This window comes from Peromyscus eremicus, chromosome 7 (genome assembly GCF_949786415.1).
Source record: "Peromyscus eremicus chromosome 7, PerEre_H2_v1, whole genome shotgun sequence".
In the NCBI taxonomy this organism is placed as follows: Eukaryota; Metazoa; Chordata; class Mammalia; order Rodentia; family Cricetidae; genus Peromyscus; species Peromyscus eremicus.
Genome location: NC_081422.1, coordinates 28,246,179 through 28,261,775, shown reverse-complemented (window position 1 = coordinate 28,261,775; position 15,597 = coordinate 28,246,179). Strand labels below are relative to the sequence as shown.

Sequence of the window (15,597 nt, the reverse complement as noted above, 5' to 3'; positions counted from 1 at the left end):
GAGGGAGACTCTTAATCTCAGGGTCACGGGTTCAAGCCCCATGTTAGGCACCATTTGTAGGTGAAGTTTCTTTGTGTCTTTGAAGCTGCTCCCAAATAACCACAAAGTGGCTTAATATTAATTATAAATGCTCAACCAATAGCCCAGGCTTATTAGTAACTAGCTCTATAGCTTAAATGAATCCATTTCTATTAATCACTGTATTGCCACATGGCTCATGGCTTTACCTGTCCTCCAGCATGTCTTGCTCTCTCTGCATCTCCTAGGATTCCTCTAACTCTGTCCTTCTTCTTCCCAGCATTCTTTCTGGCCTCAAAATCCTGCCTAGCTATCAGACAATCAGCTTTTTCTTATAATGTGAGCAACACATTTTGACAGTGTTCAGAAGAATTATTCCACAGCATTTCCCCCTTTTTGTCTAAATAAAAAGGAAGATTTAACTTTAACATAGTAAAATTACATACAACAAAAACAGTTATCAAGCCAGGCAGTGGTGGTGCATGCCTTTTTTGTTTTGTTTTGTTTTGTTTTGTTTTGTTTTTCGAGACAGGGTTTCTCTGTGTAGCTTTGCGCCTTTCCTGGAACTCACTTGGTAGCCCAGGCCGGCCTCGAACTCACAGAGATCCGCCTGGCTCTGCCTCCCGAGTGCTGGGGTTAAAGGCGTGCGCCACCACCGCCCGGCAGTGCATGCCTTTAATCCCAGCACTCGGGAGGCAGAGGCAGGCGGATCTCTGTGAGTTCGAGGCCAGCTTGGTCTACAGAGTGAGTTCCAGGAAAGGTGCAAAGCTACACAGAGAAACCCTGTCTTGAAAAACCAAAACAACAACAACAACAACAACAAAAAAGAACAGTTATCAAGTAAGAATTACAGTTACAATATTCAGTCGATTTATATTTGGTAAAATTAGAGAAAATACTCCGTTATCTATCCTATCTCAGTGAGTCTAAAGTTTTATACATAATTTACCTTTTATCATAACTAAGGAAAACTTTAACTATGCCTATCTAGTCTTCAACTCCATCAAAGACCCCAGAAGGGTGAAATGTTATCTAATGACAGGGACATCTGGCTGCCTGGATAGTCACCCAAAGCTCCTCTGTAACATTGGAGCATCCATCTTTGGCCTACAGGCCTAGTCTATCTGACAGACATTTTTGAGAAGCAAGGTATTTTGAAGGGCTACCTTGTCTTGGCAAAGTTTGGCAGTTGCTTATTTTTAGATCCTGATGGTCCAATTTGAACAGTATACTGTCAGCAATTGAGGCAAGGAAAGTTTCTTTACCTAAATGGCTAGTTATTGACATAAAGAAAGTAAACTCCATATAGAGGATCTTTGATGTCCATCAACTTTTTTGATGGTAGATTGGTGATGCCAGGAGCAGACACATCTCATTGTCATTAAAAGCCTTATATTATTAAAACAACTTAAATTCTGTAGATCTCTGAAATGTTTGAAGACTATCTGTCTATCTAAAATATATCTGTTTGACCTTGAAAACATACCTAACATGACTAAAAGTTTGATTGTAATAGGTGACTAACTACTAACCTGCATTTCTCTGTTCTCCTAAGTAGTTAATAATAACAACTTTCAAGGACTAGACATTTACATTAAATTGTTAAATGAGCTGCATAGGTATAATACCTTAAGCAAGAGTAGAAACGTATGTACAGTATGTTCTAAAAAATAACCTTAAATTTATATCAATATATAAAAATATATTAAACAAGAGTAGATACATATATACAGTATAACAAAAATAACCTCAAATTTGTATCAATACACAAAAACCCATACCAATGTAAAATATTTAAGACTAGTAGTTGCTTTTTTTGGTTTAAAAAAGTAGATTCAATAATCTATCCTTTTATCTTATCATTTCTATATACTTCCTTTTTCTTTTCAGAATGAGATCCCTGCATCTAATCCCCTTTGTTCAGCTTTTTTCCTGACCATTACCAAAAACAGCTTGTAACCAACTCCGCCTAAATGATGATAAATATCCATAACCCACTGAATGACCAGAAACCACCCACCCCACCTCTTGGGAATTTGGGCATCCTGTTCTTAAAATTACTTCCTGTTGTCTGGGGGGAGATGGCATCTTTAGGGGACCTTGTGAAAATTGGGATAATTGTCAAGTCCTGAAAGAGCTAGCTGTATCATTTATTGTGCAATTTCTGTGTAATGGGAAAGTACCGGGCTTATCTCAAATCCTGACTAGTCTGTGAGGCTGGACCATCTCAGATAACCACCTTGAAATTGTCCTGAGCAGTTTGTAGTTCAAAGCCAATCTCTAGGTGGTATTTGTCAGCTTAGCGGCATTACCACATTCTAGGTGGCGTCGTCATTGTGGGGCCCCATCCTCCTTTTGGAGACTTGATAGTTCGCTGTTAGGAATGATCATGTTTCACTGCAGAAAACTTAAACATTTTAAATATTTTAAATGTCATATGCAGCAGATCTCGAAGAGGTTAAAGGACCACAATCTATTAAATACATCAAGAGTACAAAAACTTAATTCCTGCTTAATAGAGACTCAAACCCAAAATCATGTACAGGAAGCTAGATGAAGCTTTTTTCTAGAATGAGTTAGTACCCTATATAACCATTAATATCATGACAGTCCTGCAGCCCTGATCGATCAGTGACCTGCTTATGTGGTGAATTATTAAAATCTTTGAAACCTTTAAGTGTCATCTCTCTCCTTCCTCATGGTGCATAACAATGGACTAGGTGTAACACTACCACTTCCTGATGTGGTGCTGCCACTTCCTGTGCTGGACTGCTGCTACTTCCTGATGTGGTACTGCCACTCACTTCCTGGTGATGAAGAGTGATGCCATTCAGCTGTTGAGCTCTGGACCTCCTCGTCTGCAATGATTTTACCCAAGGATCCAATAACTTCCAGAAACACTCTTGTGACAGTCAATACTGTGAACATGACAGGATACATTATCACTAAGAGACAAGTCTCTGAGAATTTTCTAGATTAGGTTGAGGTAAGAAGATTCACCAGAAAGGTGAGTGGTCCCATACCATGGGCTAGTGTTTTAGACTGAATAGAAAGGAGAAAGCAACTGAGCATAAGAAGATCACCTCTGCTTCCTGACTGTGGAGGCAATGGCCAGCTGCCTCTTGCTTCTGCTACCATATACCTCCATGATGAGGATAAGTCAAAATAAACCCTTCCTTCTTTAAGATGGTTTTGTCTTAGCAAGAAGAATACTGTTGTGTGTGATGGGTGTGATGACCATGCAAGTCTTTAGTCCCAGCACTTGGGAAGCAAAGGCAGGTGGTGAAGAACCAGCCTGCCTCCATCTTAGGCTTAAAAGCTATCTCATAGTAAAGACAAACTAGGTTCATTCCTGTCTATGATTAAACCTGTATTTCTCAAGGACTGGGCTATGCCCCACCTGTAACCTTAACTACAAATGGTTCTGTACTGCCTGTTCCAGGAATGGCAAGCATGTCTTTGTTTCAAAAAGTTGTTTATAATCATCTTGCAACTCTTTGTTTCAAAAGGCCAAATGACCACCCATGGTTACCTTGTTGTAGACTACCTGTTGGGGTTACCATGTTTTGACTACCTGTTACGTTCTGTTCCTGTAACCCTTCTATTTCCCCCCATTTGGAAACCCCCTACCCCTGAGCTAGAAAATCTTTGTCATTCTCACATCTAATACTGACCTCTGACATGAATAAAAAAGCTGGCTTTAATTAATTTGGCCCTGACAATTTGGGTCAGTGGTCTTTTCCCTCCCATTTTTGGGATTAACAGTGACTCTGTGAGTTTGAGGCCAGCCTAGTCTACATAACAAGTTCCAGGCCAGCCAGGTCTACATAGTGAGACTTTGTCAAAAAAAGGAAAAAAAAAAAAAGAAACAGAAAAAGGAGAAAGTATCCATAAGGGTGCAATAGGTGGTACTCACCTGTTCTTGGTAACCACGGTTGTTTAGTTACTCTTAAAGCCCACGCAAGAGGAGGGAGATAATGCAAGGCAATAGAAATCTAGCCAGCTTCCCAGGCCTAGTGAGGTCATGAGCCTTAGAAAAGAATCCACCACCTCCACTTCTTTGGACCCGCATAATTCCTTACAATATTCTAATTTTCTCCTTATCCCCACAGGTATATGTAGTTACCACCTGTCATCAAAGAAGCCTCTGCTTACAGCCAATGGAGACCTTCACAGAAGAACACAACTGGCTAAAAGGCAGAGATGAACCGACGGTGGGGAGCCCAGACCCAACAGATGCACCTACATCACAGTTCCTGCATCTACGGCTCGGGGAACATAGCGGAAGATGGGGTTGGGGAGAAAGACTGTAAAAGCCAGAATCCCAGGATGTCTCCTGTCAAACATCTCTCCCAGGAATGGCTGAATAAACAATACTGGAACGACAGCCATTGTCGTCTTCACATAAAAGGGGGAGAATTTCACGGGTCCTGTCCCACCTCTAGACAAAGAACAATAGGCACCTTGTTACTGTAGGGTGAGGGGGAATTAGCCTCACCCAGAGAAGATCCCGTTTATTGCCCATTCAATGCAGAATGGTCAGTTCTAAAACCGCATACACACGAACAACTAAAAACACACTCAGAAGGTTGTATTTACACATTTGTACACACATACACGTGTAAGTAGCAATAATAGAGGTTATCAGTTTGAGAGTGGGGCATGGGAGGGGTTCAAGGGAGAAAGGAGAGGGGAAAATTGATGTATTTCTATTTTGACCAAACTGTATTTTAAAAATAAAATAAACCATGAAGGCAAACTACTAAAAAGATTTAAAAAAATAATAGTTTAAAAAGAACACTGTTGAGGAAGTAGCAAGATATAAATAGAGATGCCAAAGATGGCAAGAGATATTCAAGTGAATTGTTTTTATGAAATAATTTCAAATGGTTCATCTTACTTTATAATAAAGATTGCACTCTATTGTATCATACAGCATAGTGGTGCCTTGCATTGCCTTTTGGCATTTAGTGAAACTCCACTAGACGCTAACCCAGTCAAAGGCCAGATGAGGTTTGGAGACTCACCCACCATGGTGCTTGGTGCACAATAATCACCAATATCCACAGAGGAAATAAGTGCAAACATGATTTGTAAATGAGCCCAGGGGATCTAAGACACAGCTATGTACTGTAGCACAAAATTCTAAATGGTCTTATTAAATAAGAACAAACCCAAAGCCAGGTATTGGGGTCAACGCTGGAAGATCAGAAAAGCAGAACAAGCCACAGCCACCTCACCTTGGCAATTCCTCAGCTGATCCTGTTTCCTCAGACTGGAAGCCTCTGAGTCCTCATCCAGAATGAATCTCAGCTGAACTGCTGCTAAAAGCCTAAAAGCTTAACCAGGCTCTAGTTCCTGGTCCTCACGCCTTATATACCTTTCTGCTTTCTGACATCACTTCCTGGGATTAAAGGCGTGAGTCACCATGCCTGGCTGTTTCCAGTGTGGCTTTGAACTCACAGAGATCTGGATGGATTTCTGCCTCCAGAAGGCTAGGATTAAAGGTGTGAGTGCCACCATTTTCTGGCCTCTATGTCTGTCTAGTGGCTGTTCTGCTCTCTGACCCCAGATAAATTTATTAGGGTGCACAATATATTGGGGAACACAATATCACCACAGTGTACCTATTTCTCTCTGCTCACCTTTGACACAGATGATGTTGCTCTTTATCATTCTTAATAATGTTGAATCTTGTAATTTAGATGTAAAGGAAAACCATAAACCTCAACTATTCTATATGAGTATGTGCGTGTGTGCGTGTGTGCATGAGTGTGTGTGTGTGTGTGTGTGTGTGTGTGTGTGTGTGTGTTTGGGGCTTTTACTTGCTTTTTAAGTTGATGTAAGTGAAATAAATACCAATTAGTCTAAAGTGCACAACTTACTTCTCTGTGGTAGTTTGCCCAAATCCCAAGGAAACCAGACCTTAAAAGTCAAAGAAAAATTCTCCACTGGAGAATGTTGGTCAGTGGACTGAGGTAGAGAACCAAAGAATAAAGCCTATCAGGAAAGAGGCAGGCTGGCCTGAACAAAGCAGAGGCAGGCCACCATTTCCCCTGCAGATGGCCTCCACAACATCAGAGCCCAAAGAGACCTGGAAGTTCTTGGAAAATTGAGACGTCCTTTTAAAAATGATCTCTCTAGTTATCATTGGGGCAGCTTGCTCCTTCAGGCCGTTAACCTTCTGCCCTCCATCCCTAACCTTGGGGTCCCATGGGTATCTGTCTAAGAGACTGGCTTCCAGAGAGGGTCAGCGTTCCTCTCTTAAGAGCCCCCAGAGCAAATGACTGAACAGATTAGGATGGATTAGACAGATAACAACTCAGACCTTTTTACAAGCCCAGTTTTCACTCGACACTCAAATTCCCTTCTGTGCCCCACAGTCTCGCACAGCCCAATGACTGGATAGTATTACTGAAATATCTCTGAGCCAGCCGAGTACGTGGAACTGTGCAAATCCAGATGTTCTTGTAACCCTGTTTTACTGAGTTATTTATATCCATATAATATTTGACATTTCCTGTGTTGTTAAAGAGTTGGGGGCCCTTGACGTATTTTTAAGAGGACAGGGCCGACTTTTCATTTTTTTCTTTGATACCCAGCACCAGAAATAAGCATTATGGAGAGAGGCTGCATTAAACAGATGCCCAGATACCTAAAGTCTACCTTAGTCTAACGCTTTCATCTTAGGTGATCGTCAAGCACGTAAGGATGCTGGAGTCACCTAGGCAGAGCATATGAATGAAGCCTACCACACAATAACAGTATACGCCCATGGGCCTAAAATAAGCCATCCACTGCACAAAGAAAACAATTCTAATGAATATAGGAAACGTAATCCTCGTTTCTGGGACTAAACTTTATGGACACTTGATATATGAACTATACCGTCTCTTTGAACTTGATAGATATGGAAAGGGCTAGTTAAAAATTTTTCAGGCTTAGTAAAATATTAGCTGGCAGAATTTTCAGACTAAATGAAATAATGGAAACTTTATAGAGTCAAAAGTATTTGGTGGACCCCCAAAAGGTAGTGCTATCTAAACAGTGAGTGAAAGTCGGGATCCTACATTGTCAGGGTTCTGTTTTCTTTGTTGCAAAATCATTCACAAAATGCTCTTTAACGTCTGAGACAAAACACAACAGCAACAGCAACAAAACCCTCTCTCTGTTAGAAGTCGATTGTTTATTTTCCTTCCGCAAAACCTCTCTTTTCTAAGAGTTGAGGGAATATACACCTATCGATGTGCAGGGAAACTTCCAGAAAACAGTGTCTTCTCTCTCTCTTGCTCTTGCTCTCCCTGCTCTGAAGCTGAGGGCCTCCTGACAAACCAACTTTTGCCCATTGGTTTACAAAAACAAGATGTCACACCTGCTGGTCAACCTGAACAAAGAGAGCCCACCATGGCCAAAGCAGTCCACCTGGTAAATATTCTAAGCTGTGCCAAGTCCCAAATAACGTTCAAACAATGAGGCAGGTCCTCTAGAAACAGATGAGGGGAGAGCCTTACAGGGCACTGGCATGCTCAGGTCATCAGTGACAGACCCCTATCTTTCCAGACTCTATGCTACCAATTCTAGGCCTCTTTCCACTGCAAAAACTGGAATGGTCTAGAAGGCCAGATAATAGAGTTTTGAGTTTACATCTCTCAGAGTCTTCTAGACTCTATCTAGGCTGCCCATGTATGAATACCGAATCACAATCTTTCCTAGCCTCCTAAAATTTAGTTATTTTTATTTCTCGCTGACTCTTACTCAACTTTACTGTTGTAAATTTTTTCCCTCTTAACATCTACCTTCTATTTTTTTCTTCACTTTCCTACTGCAAACAACCTCTAGAACACTGTAGAAATTCTCCCCAAACTACCTATAGGTCAATGAGAACTATCAGGAACCTGTTCATAATAAATGAACTTTGGATGCTGGTCACAGAATATTGAAAGGGGTGAGATTCCATTCACACCTACTCTGTCAATCTGCAAATCCTCATGCCCAACATATTCTCATGGCATTATTTATGTAGCTCAGGCTGGCCCCAACTTGGTATTCTCCTGCCTCAGCCTCCAAAGTGCTGGGATTGCAAATATGCAGTACCCCACTTGGCTCAGCATCTCCTTTCCTGGAGCCTAAATTTGAGCACTGAATACGGTCTCTTTTTTTCACCAGGCTGCCTTCCATGAGGCAGAGTTTCACATACAAGAGCCACTTCCCAAGAAAACATAATGCTTTCTTCAAATGTATCGATTCATTCACACATCTGGAGCCTGACGCATATGCAGTGCAGGTCCCAGGCAGTGAGTTTGGAGTGGGTATGTTGATATTATGTGACAGCTTTCACAGGCATAACTGACACCTAGCCTCTTCTCTAAGAAAATTGAGCTCTTGGGTGTGTATAACATAAGACACAACATCAGCACTACATGGGAAACAAGCAAACAGCAACAAAAGCATCACACTGGAGTGAGTAACAGGAAAACTCCTAAATATGGGAGCAATATGTTTAAGTCTAAAGCAGGATATCCACTCAGATACCAGGGAGAAGGAATGGCATTCTTTTTAAAAGCACTGAAAAACTTCTCTTAGAGCAGTAATGATTCTAGCACAGGGGGACAGAGGCAAAGGAAGAAAGTATGACAGTTAGCCTAGGACAGTGCCTATCATTCAATAAGTACTCTGTAATATATAGTTTAGAATTCCTAGTAACTCATTTGATCAGAAACAGGGAATGCTTCACCTCCAAATAATGGAATGTAGGCACAGGGTGGGGGGAGTGTGCCTTTAATCCTTAACCCCAAAGCCATACAGTCTCAAGGTCACTAGAAAAGCAAACTTTCAACTCCCACTCTCCATCCTATGAGCGTAATAACCAAAAATTCTTTAAAAAATGAACATTCACTTGCCAGATGTCTCTAACATCTGGTTAAACCTATAAAACCATTCTCTACCACCCCATCTCCTTCCTAACTCCAAAGAGTTGGGGGAGAGAAATCTCTGAACTCTCCAGTGTAATGAAATAAGATCTTGACACGGTCGTCTTTGTGACTTTATCTTTCTTTCTTTCTGTGCGTCTTGACTCTTTCCTCAACACTCAGAAGCACTGTTTAGCATTGAAGAATGTGGCCTCTACACCAAGAGGAATCAAAGAGAATAAGTTTCAACATTCTGTTATTTAAACTTTATCCCAAGTCCCTGGGAATGAGAAAAGGAAATCTAAGCATGTAAGAGGGTACAAAGTATGTGTCAGAGAGCCCCTGAGATGAACGAGAAGGATGCTCCCTAAAAGTTTGAGAGAATGACAGCAGGAATAAAGGTGTCCTGGGTGAGACCTGGGAACTGTAGGAATCTCAGCAATAGAAGTACACCTGAGAGGGTAAGGAGGAGAGGGACGAGTCTTATGGCCATATTTTACCTGCAGCTCACCACAGTGCTCTGGAGACAACCCAATCTAGTCAAGAGGTTCATATCAGCTGACCTCAACTCTTTCGGGTGAGAGTTCCCCAACTTGTAAGCCAGTTTCTCCTTCAATAAAAAGACACTTGGCCAGCCTTCAGGACTGAGCCCCAGTGTGGGCTCCATTTTATGAATACTCAAGGACACCCATAGCACCCTAGGTCGGGGCAGTCTACCCTATCACTGATCAAGCGACAGTGGGTTACAAAGGAAAGCTCAACACTGGTCTTTGACAAGACTAAAACACAGTTTATTTACTTCTGCACCAGTGATGTCTGGGGACGCTCAATTCTGACTTTTAGGGCCTATCCTTTGCACAAGAGGACATTTGGCAGCAACCTTGGACTCTACTTCAGATACCAACAGCATATCACCTCCTGGTGTGAAAATAAAAAACACGGAGGGACAAAAGGTCTTGGTCTAGACAGATAGGAGAGCACCCTTCTTACACAGAAGCTGTGTTAACCTCAGAACCTAATATCCAACACACACACACACACACACACACACACACACACACACACACACACACGCACGCCAGAACTTTTGCAGGTGTGGTACAAACCATCACCATCATGACCCGTCTCCTTTCTACCAGTCACACAAGTGCAGTGGTGACTCATGAAAGGGAACTGGGAAGCAGTAGAGGGAAACTAAATAAGGATGCACGGGGGAGGCAATGCTCTAGCTGGAGCAAATCTGATACAAAGCTTGAGACGAGCAGCAGTTTTTGTGGAAGTGACAGTTTCATGAACATGCCCTCAGGCAGTTGGCATCCTTCTCGGTTGTTTATGAAATACTTCTCAGTAAGCGCCCCCACTCGTCAGTTGCAGTAACACTGAAAGTGTTATTGTCTTCCTCTGGAAGTGGAGCACGGAACTACGTGCTGGTGGGGTTGCAATGCCGATGAAAGGAGGGAAGCCATCCCAGCACCAACACTGGGCCTGCTGCATCACCCTCTCTCGGAAAGGTTGTCCTGTGTTGTCATTTTTCAGTACAGAAGGTTAAGGGACGGAACAGACAAATGGCGGTGACCACACACCGTCCAGTGTTTTGCACTTGGTTCTCACACACATGGCTGAGTGACAAGCATGGTAGTTGCCACACTCCTCTCACTCAGGACTCAAGATCCAAAGGTGGAGCAGACACACACTTGATACCTGAGAGCCCAGCCCGACTCTAGGCCAGATTTCAGCTTCTCCCAACTGTCTATCATGAGCTCTAACTCATACATACTGACTTTGCCGTCTCCTACCAAACAGCTCAGACAACTATGCTGGGTAGACTCCAAGGACATGCAGTAAAAACTCAGTCTCTATCTGCCTTTATCTGGGCAGCAACCTGGTTCTCAAGGTAGCTTCCTTTAGCATCAGAGGACAGCCACCAGTGAAAACCAAGGAGGAGGAGAAAGAGACAGGAGGCAGGAGGGACAGAATAAGGGGGAGGGAGGAGAGATGGTGACAGATTACTGTTCTTCCTAAAAGTAAAAGAAAACAAGTTGTGGAGAGAAGACTCAAGAGTGGAGGGGACTCTCTGTGGAATCCTGAGGAGTGGAGTTCTGAGGCCAGCACCCAAGTCGAGAGCCTGACATCCTACAAACACCTACAACCCAAACTCCAAGAGATCTGACCCCGTCTTCTGCTCTTCTGACTCCAGTGAACATGCACACACACACACACACACACACACACACACACACACACACACACGTGTGAACATACACATATACACATGCACATACGCGCACACGTGCACACACGTGCACACACACATACACACATGCACATACACACATATACACACACACGCACATACACATGCATACACAGGCCTACACACATGTACACGGGCACATACATGCACATGCACTGTCTTTTTTGTTATTATTAAAAAGCAAGGATAAGGGGCTGAGGAGATTATTCAGTCAGCAAAGTACCTGCTGTGCCACCATGAGGAACTGAGTTCATATCCCCAATGCCCGTTATAAAGCCAGGCATGATGGAGTACATTTGCAATCCCGGTGCTGCCTGATGGACAGGCAGATCCCTGGAGTTCATTGGTCAGTCAGTCTAGCTGAACTGATGAGTTCCAGGTTCAGTGAGAAACAAACCCTGTCTCAAAAAAAAAAAAAAAATGCAGTTGAAAAAGACACCTTGCACTGACTGACCACCAGCCCCCACATGCGTGGACACACAAACACTCACGCACTTCTACAAGCATGTGTGTACACAACCACACAAGTGCGTACCCACACAGGGAAGTGAGCAAGGTGCTGACAGCTTGTCCTATTGGTCAAAGCCACTATAAAGCAATTATTACAACCACTCCTGAGCCAAGTGTTCATGGGAGGAATATATTTGTTCTATTGAGGTTGCCAGACCTTACTTTTGCCTGGAGTTGAGGCTGGCTCTAGAGTCCCTAGAGAGCAGATAACGTAGGAAGGAGCTGCACACCAGCTCACGGTAGAGGACAGATGGTGAGCTCTGTCAGTGGACAGCCTCCAAACCCTGTAGCTGTTTAGGACTTTAAAGTTTATTAGGGCTGGGATGCCGCTCAGTGGTACAGCGCTCCCCTAGCAGGGATATGAAGCATATGGTTCAATGCCCACTTCCAGTTGAGGACATTGTCAAGCTTTTGGATTGTTGAGTTGTACATGGTCTGACAAAACACTCACTAAGGAAGTGAGATCCAGTGGGGATTCTGAGAGAATTACAGGAGCCATATTCCTCCAGGAGGGGTCCTAGAGAATCTGATCAAAAACAGCAGAAGCCACACTTCAGGGTAAAGAGAAGCAAAAGGCATGAGAACCTCAAGATGCAAATTCCACACAGGCAAATCCTGAGGGCGCAGGTATCCCTCAAGCCACACCTCGCCATGCATCTCCTCTCATCTCGTTTAGTCCGTGTAAAATAAAGCCACTCTACACCCTCAGTTTGTTATTTAACACGTCTCAGGGAAGTCGGCTCCCCCTCTTTTTGTGAACAGCTTCTCCTCTGGAACATCATAAATCTCTATCCCTTCTTCAAGTGTTGGATTTACTCTTTGTTCACAGGGCTTAGCAGCAGCTGGTCACAGCTACTACCTCATAATGGCCTGAAGATGTCTCCTGAGAGCAGAGATGGAGAGCTGAGAAATCCCCTCTACACATCCAGAGGAGACTGCTGGGAAATACTGGGAGTCTGCATGAATCCTGTGATGAAAGCCACTTCCTCCGTGATCCCTGGTAGGAAACAGAGAGGAACTCATGGAATCCAGAGATGGGATGAGTTCTTTCCCCCATTGAGGGATAAAATGGAAGGGGCAGAAGCAAGGGTTATATCTTCCAATCATATTCAACTCCCCTCCCAGGCCCCACAGCTAAGTGTGGGGCCGGGCAGCTGCAGGAACTCCATGAATCTTCCAGAACTCTGCACCATACTGCTAAGTACAGCCAGCTCCTGCACACCCCTCACCTCCAGATTCTAGAAAGAGTCCCCAAGTTCACACCTGACTCACAGGTGATTCCTAAGAGGGGATGCCACAAAAAGGAAAGGAGATTGACCTTGTCATGAAAATGCGTCATGTGTCACCTCTCTTCTATACATACTCTCCCAAATGGCACGCCATTCCCCATCCAGTCAAGTGCAATCTCTCTCAACCAGCTGGACTGTAGCTGTGGGCTGGAGACTCAGGTACCAGCGAAGCCTTTTTTTCATGAGCACAGACTCCAGAGCTGGAGCACAGAGCAAACAGCACCCACCCACCACATCGAGGCCCCAGGTCTGCACCGTTCTCCCAGGCCCTCCTTGCATCTGTGTGAAGACGTGCAGATCCTCGACCTTCGAAGTCCATCTTAGGGAGAGTGGCCAACGGACGCATCGTCTGCGGTCCAAGCAGAGGCTGGGCCTAGCTCCACACATGTGAACACTAAGTTATGCGAAGCCAAGCCTTCCGTTTCTGTTTATTTGTCTTGCCTTGTGTTGTTTTACTAACCAGCAACTTGAAAAGGAGGCTGTCTTTGTTGTGTTGCCATTTGGCAGAGGACTAGAGGTTACAGTAGCAAGCGGAGCCTAAACATTTTTTTTTCTAAATCTGGATGAAAGCTCCTTCCAAAGAGAAAAACTATATCCAATTCCCTGTCTCCCACTGAACTTCGGAAGGACTCCCCACACCTTACCTTCAAAACACAGAGCCCTAGCCAATGAAAATGGAAAAACATAAATTGTTGCGCACGTAAAGTGAAAAAATCAGGGGGTGCAGACAGGCCTGAGTCAACAGGGTATTTTTAGCCACTGGGGAATTGTTGTTTCTCTCTCTTTTTTTTTAAATCAAGTTTTAATGGCTTACTGCACACGGACCTGGGATGTACTCTTTAGGACTCTACCATTCATAACTATCTCATCCAAATTTCAGCTGAAGATTATAGTCCCATTCATAAGATGAGAAAAACTGAGGCTGGAGAGACAGAGAATGACTTTCATAATTGAGAAGCAGAGGCAAATGTCCAGATAGGACAACCTGTTAGCCAGCACAGCCCTTAGGGCCAAGACACTGGCTTCTACCCTTCCTGACTCATCGACTCCCTCCCCAGAACTTAAATATTGGTCCTTTGATTGCAAATTGCTTCTGTCCTTCTCTATCCCTAAGTGCAAAGCAAAAGACCTGACGTGCAGGAAGAGCCCCCTGCAAGGCTCACAGCGTTCCCAAGTCTTCCCTGAAGGGCTTCAAGACCCAGGGTTGGGGTGGTGAATGACAGACCGGACCGTGCTCAGGGCTCAGCCATCTCCCACTTTGCCCTCCCTGTGCCTAGAGAGGAGATGATTGCTGCCGCTCAATTTTCCCCCTATTTCCCTCAGCAGTCACGGCTGGCTAAGTCTCAGTGATCAAGCTGTGGCAGTTAGAGGCAGGAAATGGAATTGGAGAAGACGGACTCAAACTCACCCACCATGGAGAGAGCCCAGCATGCTTTGAGCTCGTCCAGGTCCCCAGGTCTCCAGCTGTGTTGGTACCTGAGCAAATGCACCCAGTGTTTGCTAATTACCTCTGAGCCTGTGTCATCCCTTCTGGTCTATGCTGCCCTAAATCTTTGTTGTTAAGTTTTTAATTTAACAAATTTTTTGTTTCTCCTCACATTCCATCCGCTCTCACACATGGATCCCGAGGCAGACAGTCCTATGTGCCTGGTGGTGACGACACCTTTTTCCAGCTCCAAACATGCCAGAGATCTTTTCTGTGGACAAAGGATGAACATTTGGAGCCAATAAAAGTGACAGCTTTCCCTGTAATCATGCAAAAGTCATGAAGATGTGAACATTATGCTAATATTACTCATTCTTAAGTGAGTAAAGAGGACAGTTTATCAGCTGAATGAATTCTGGAGGGCAAACACAACTCATGCCCTTCTCATGCCCGAGTGTTTGTGCCCACAAACCAAAAGCTTTCTTGCATTAATACTCAGCTCTGGGGCAAGACTATTTATCATGTTGCCTACCTCTGTGTGAAATGACTCAGCAATCGATCACTCATACGTTCGGTTTTTCTGGTAAATGAAAATTTATGAACACACCCCTTGTGTGGGGGCTGATTTTGATGTAAATAATTCAGGATTATTTTTACTGAATTTTTTTCTGGTGATGCACACTTCAGCAAGTGTGGCTAAAACTAAATGCTTTACAGTTGGTTGTAGCCATATTTCATTAATTAAGAGAATTGTACCCTGGGGACATTAATGTAAATGTTTACTAATATGGCTAATACTAAAAGTAGAGTTCCTGCCAGTATGTTACATGCTTCTATATTATATAACTTGATCTTTTAGTCCTTAGATGTGGTGACTGTCACCAATTCTCACTTTTGTGACAGGAGAATGGAGGCTTGGGAATGTCAGATAAGCAGCTAGGCCAGAATCCTGCAGGCAGTGCAGAGCAGAGATGTGCCACAAACCTAGAACTGTTTGACCAAAGCCGGAGCTCGGCCACCAAAACACATTGCCTGTCTGCACTGCTTATGATGTTAGGTTAACAGCAATCACAAGTGGTTCTTAACAGCTCTATTAGTCAGTTCCACTTTGAGTCCTTAATATATAATTACATTTCTAGAGATCTTTATTTTTCAAAGAGAATTTAGAGCTGGAGGCATAGTTAGTTGGTA

The 15,597-nt window shown here is 43.6% G+C and overlaps 1 long non-coding RNA gene across 1 annotated transcript in view; it reads left to right on the top strand.

Annotated features, from left to right (window-relative positions):
• LOC131914845 (uncharacterized) overlaps positions 1 to 4,405 on the top strand; it is a 40,807-nt gene extending 36,402 nt beyond the window's left edge. Inside the window, exon 3 of the long non-coding RNA XR_009380195.1 lies at positions 4,131 to 4,405. This is a non-coding gene — a long non-coding RNA (uncharacterized LOC131914845). The remainder of the gene's footprint in view (positions 1 to 4,130) is intronic.
• Positions 4,406 to 15,597: the final 11,192 nt, after the last annotated feature.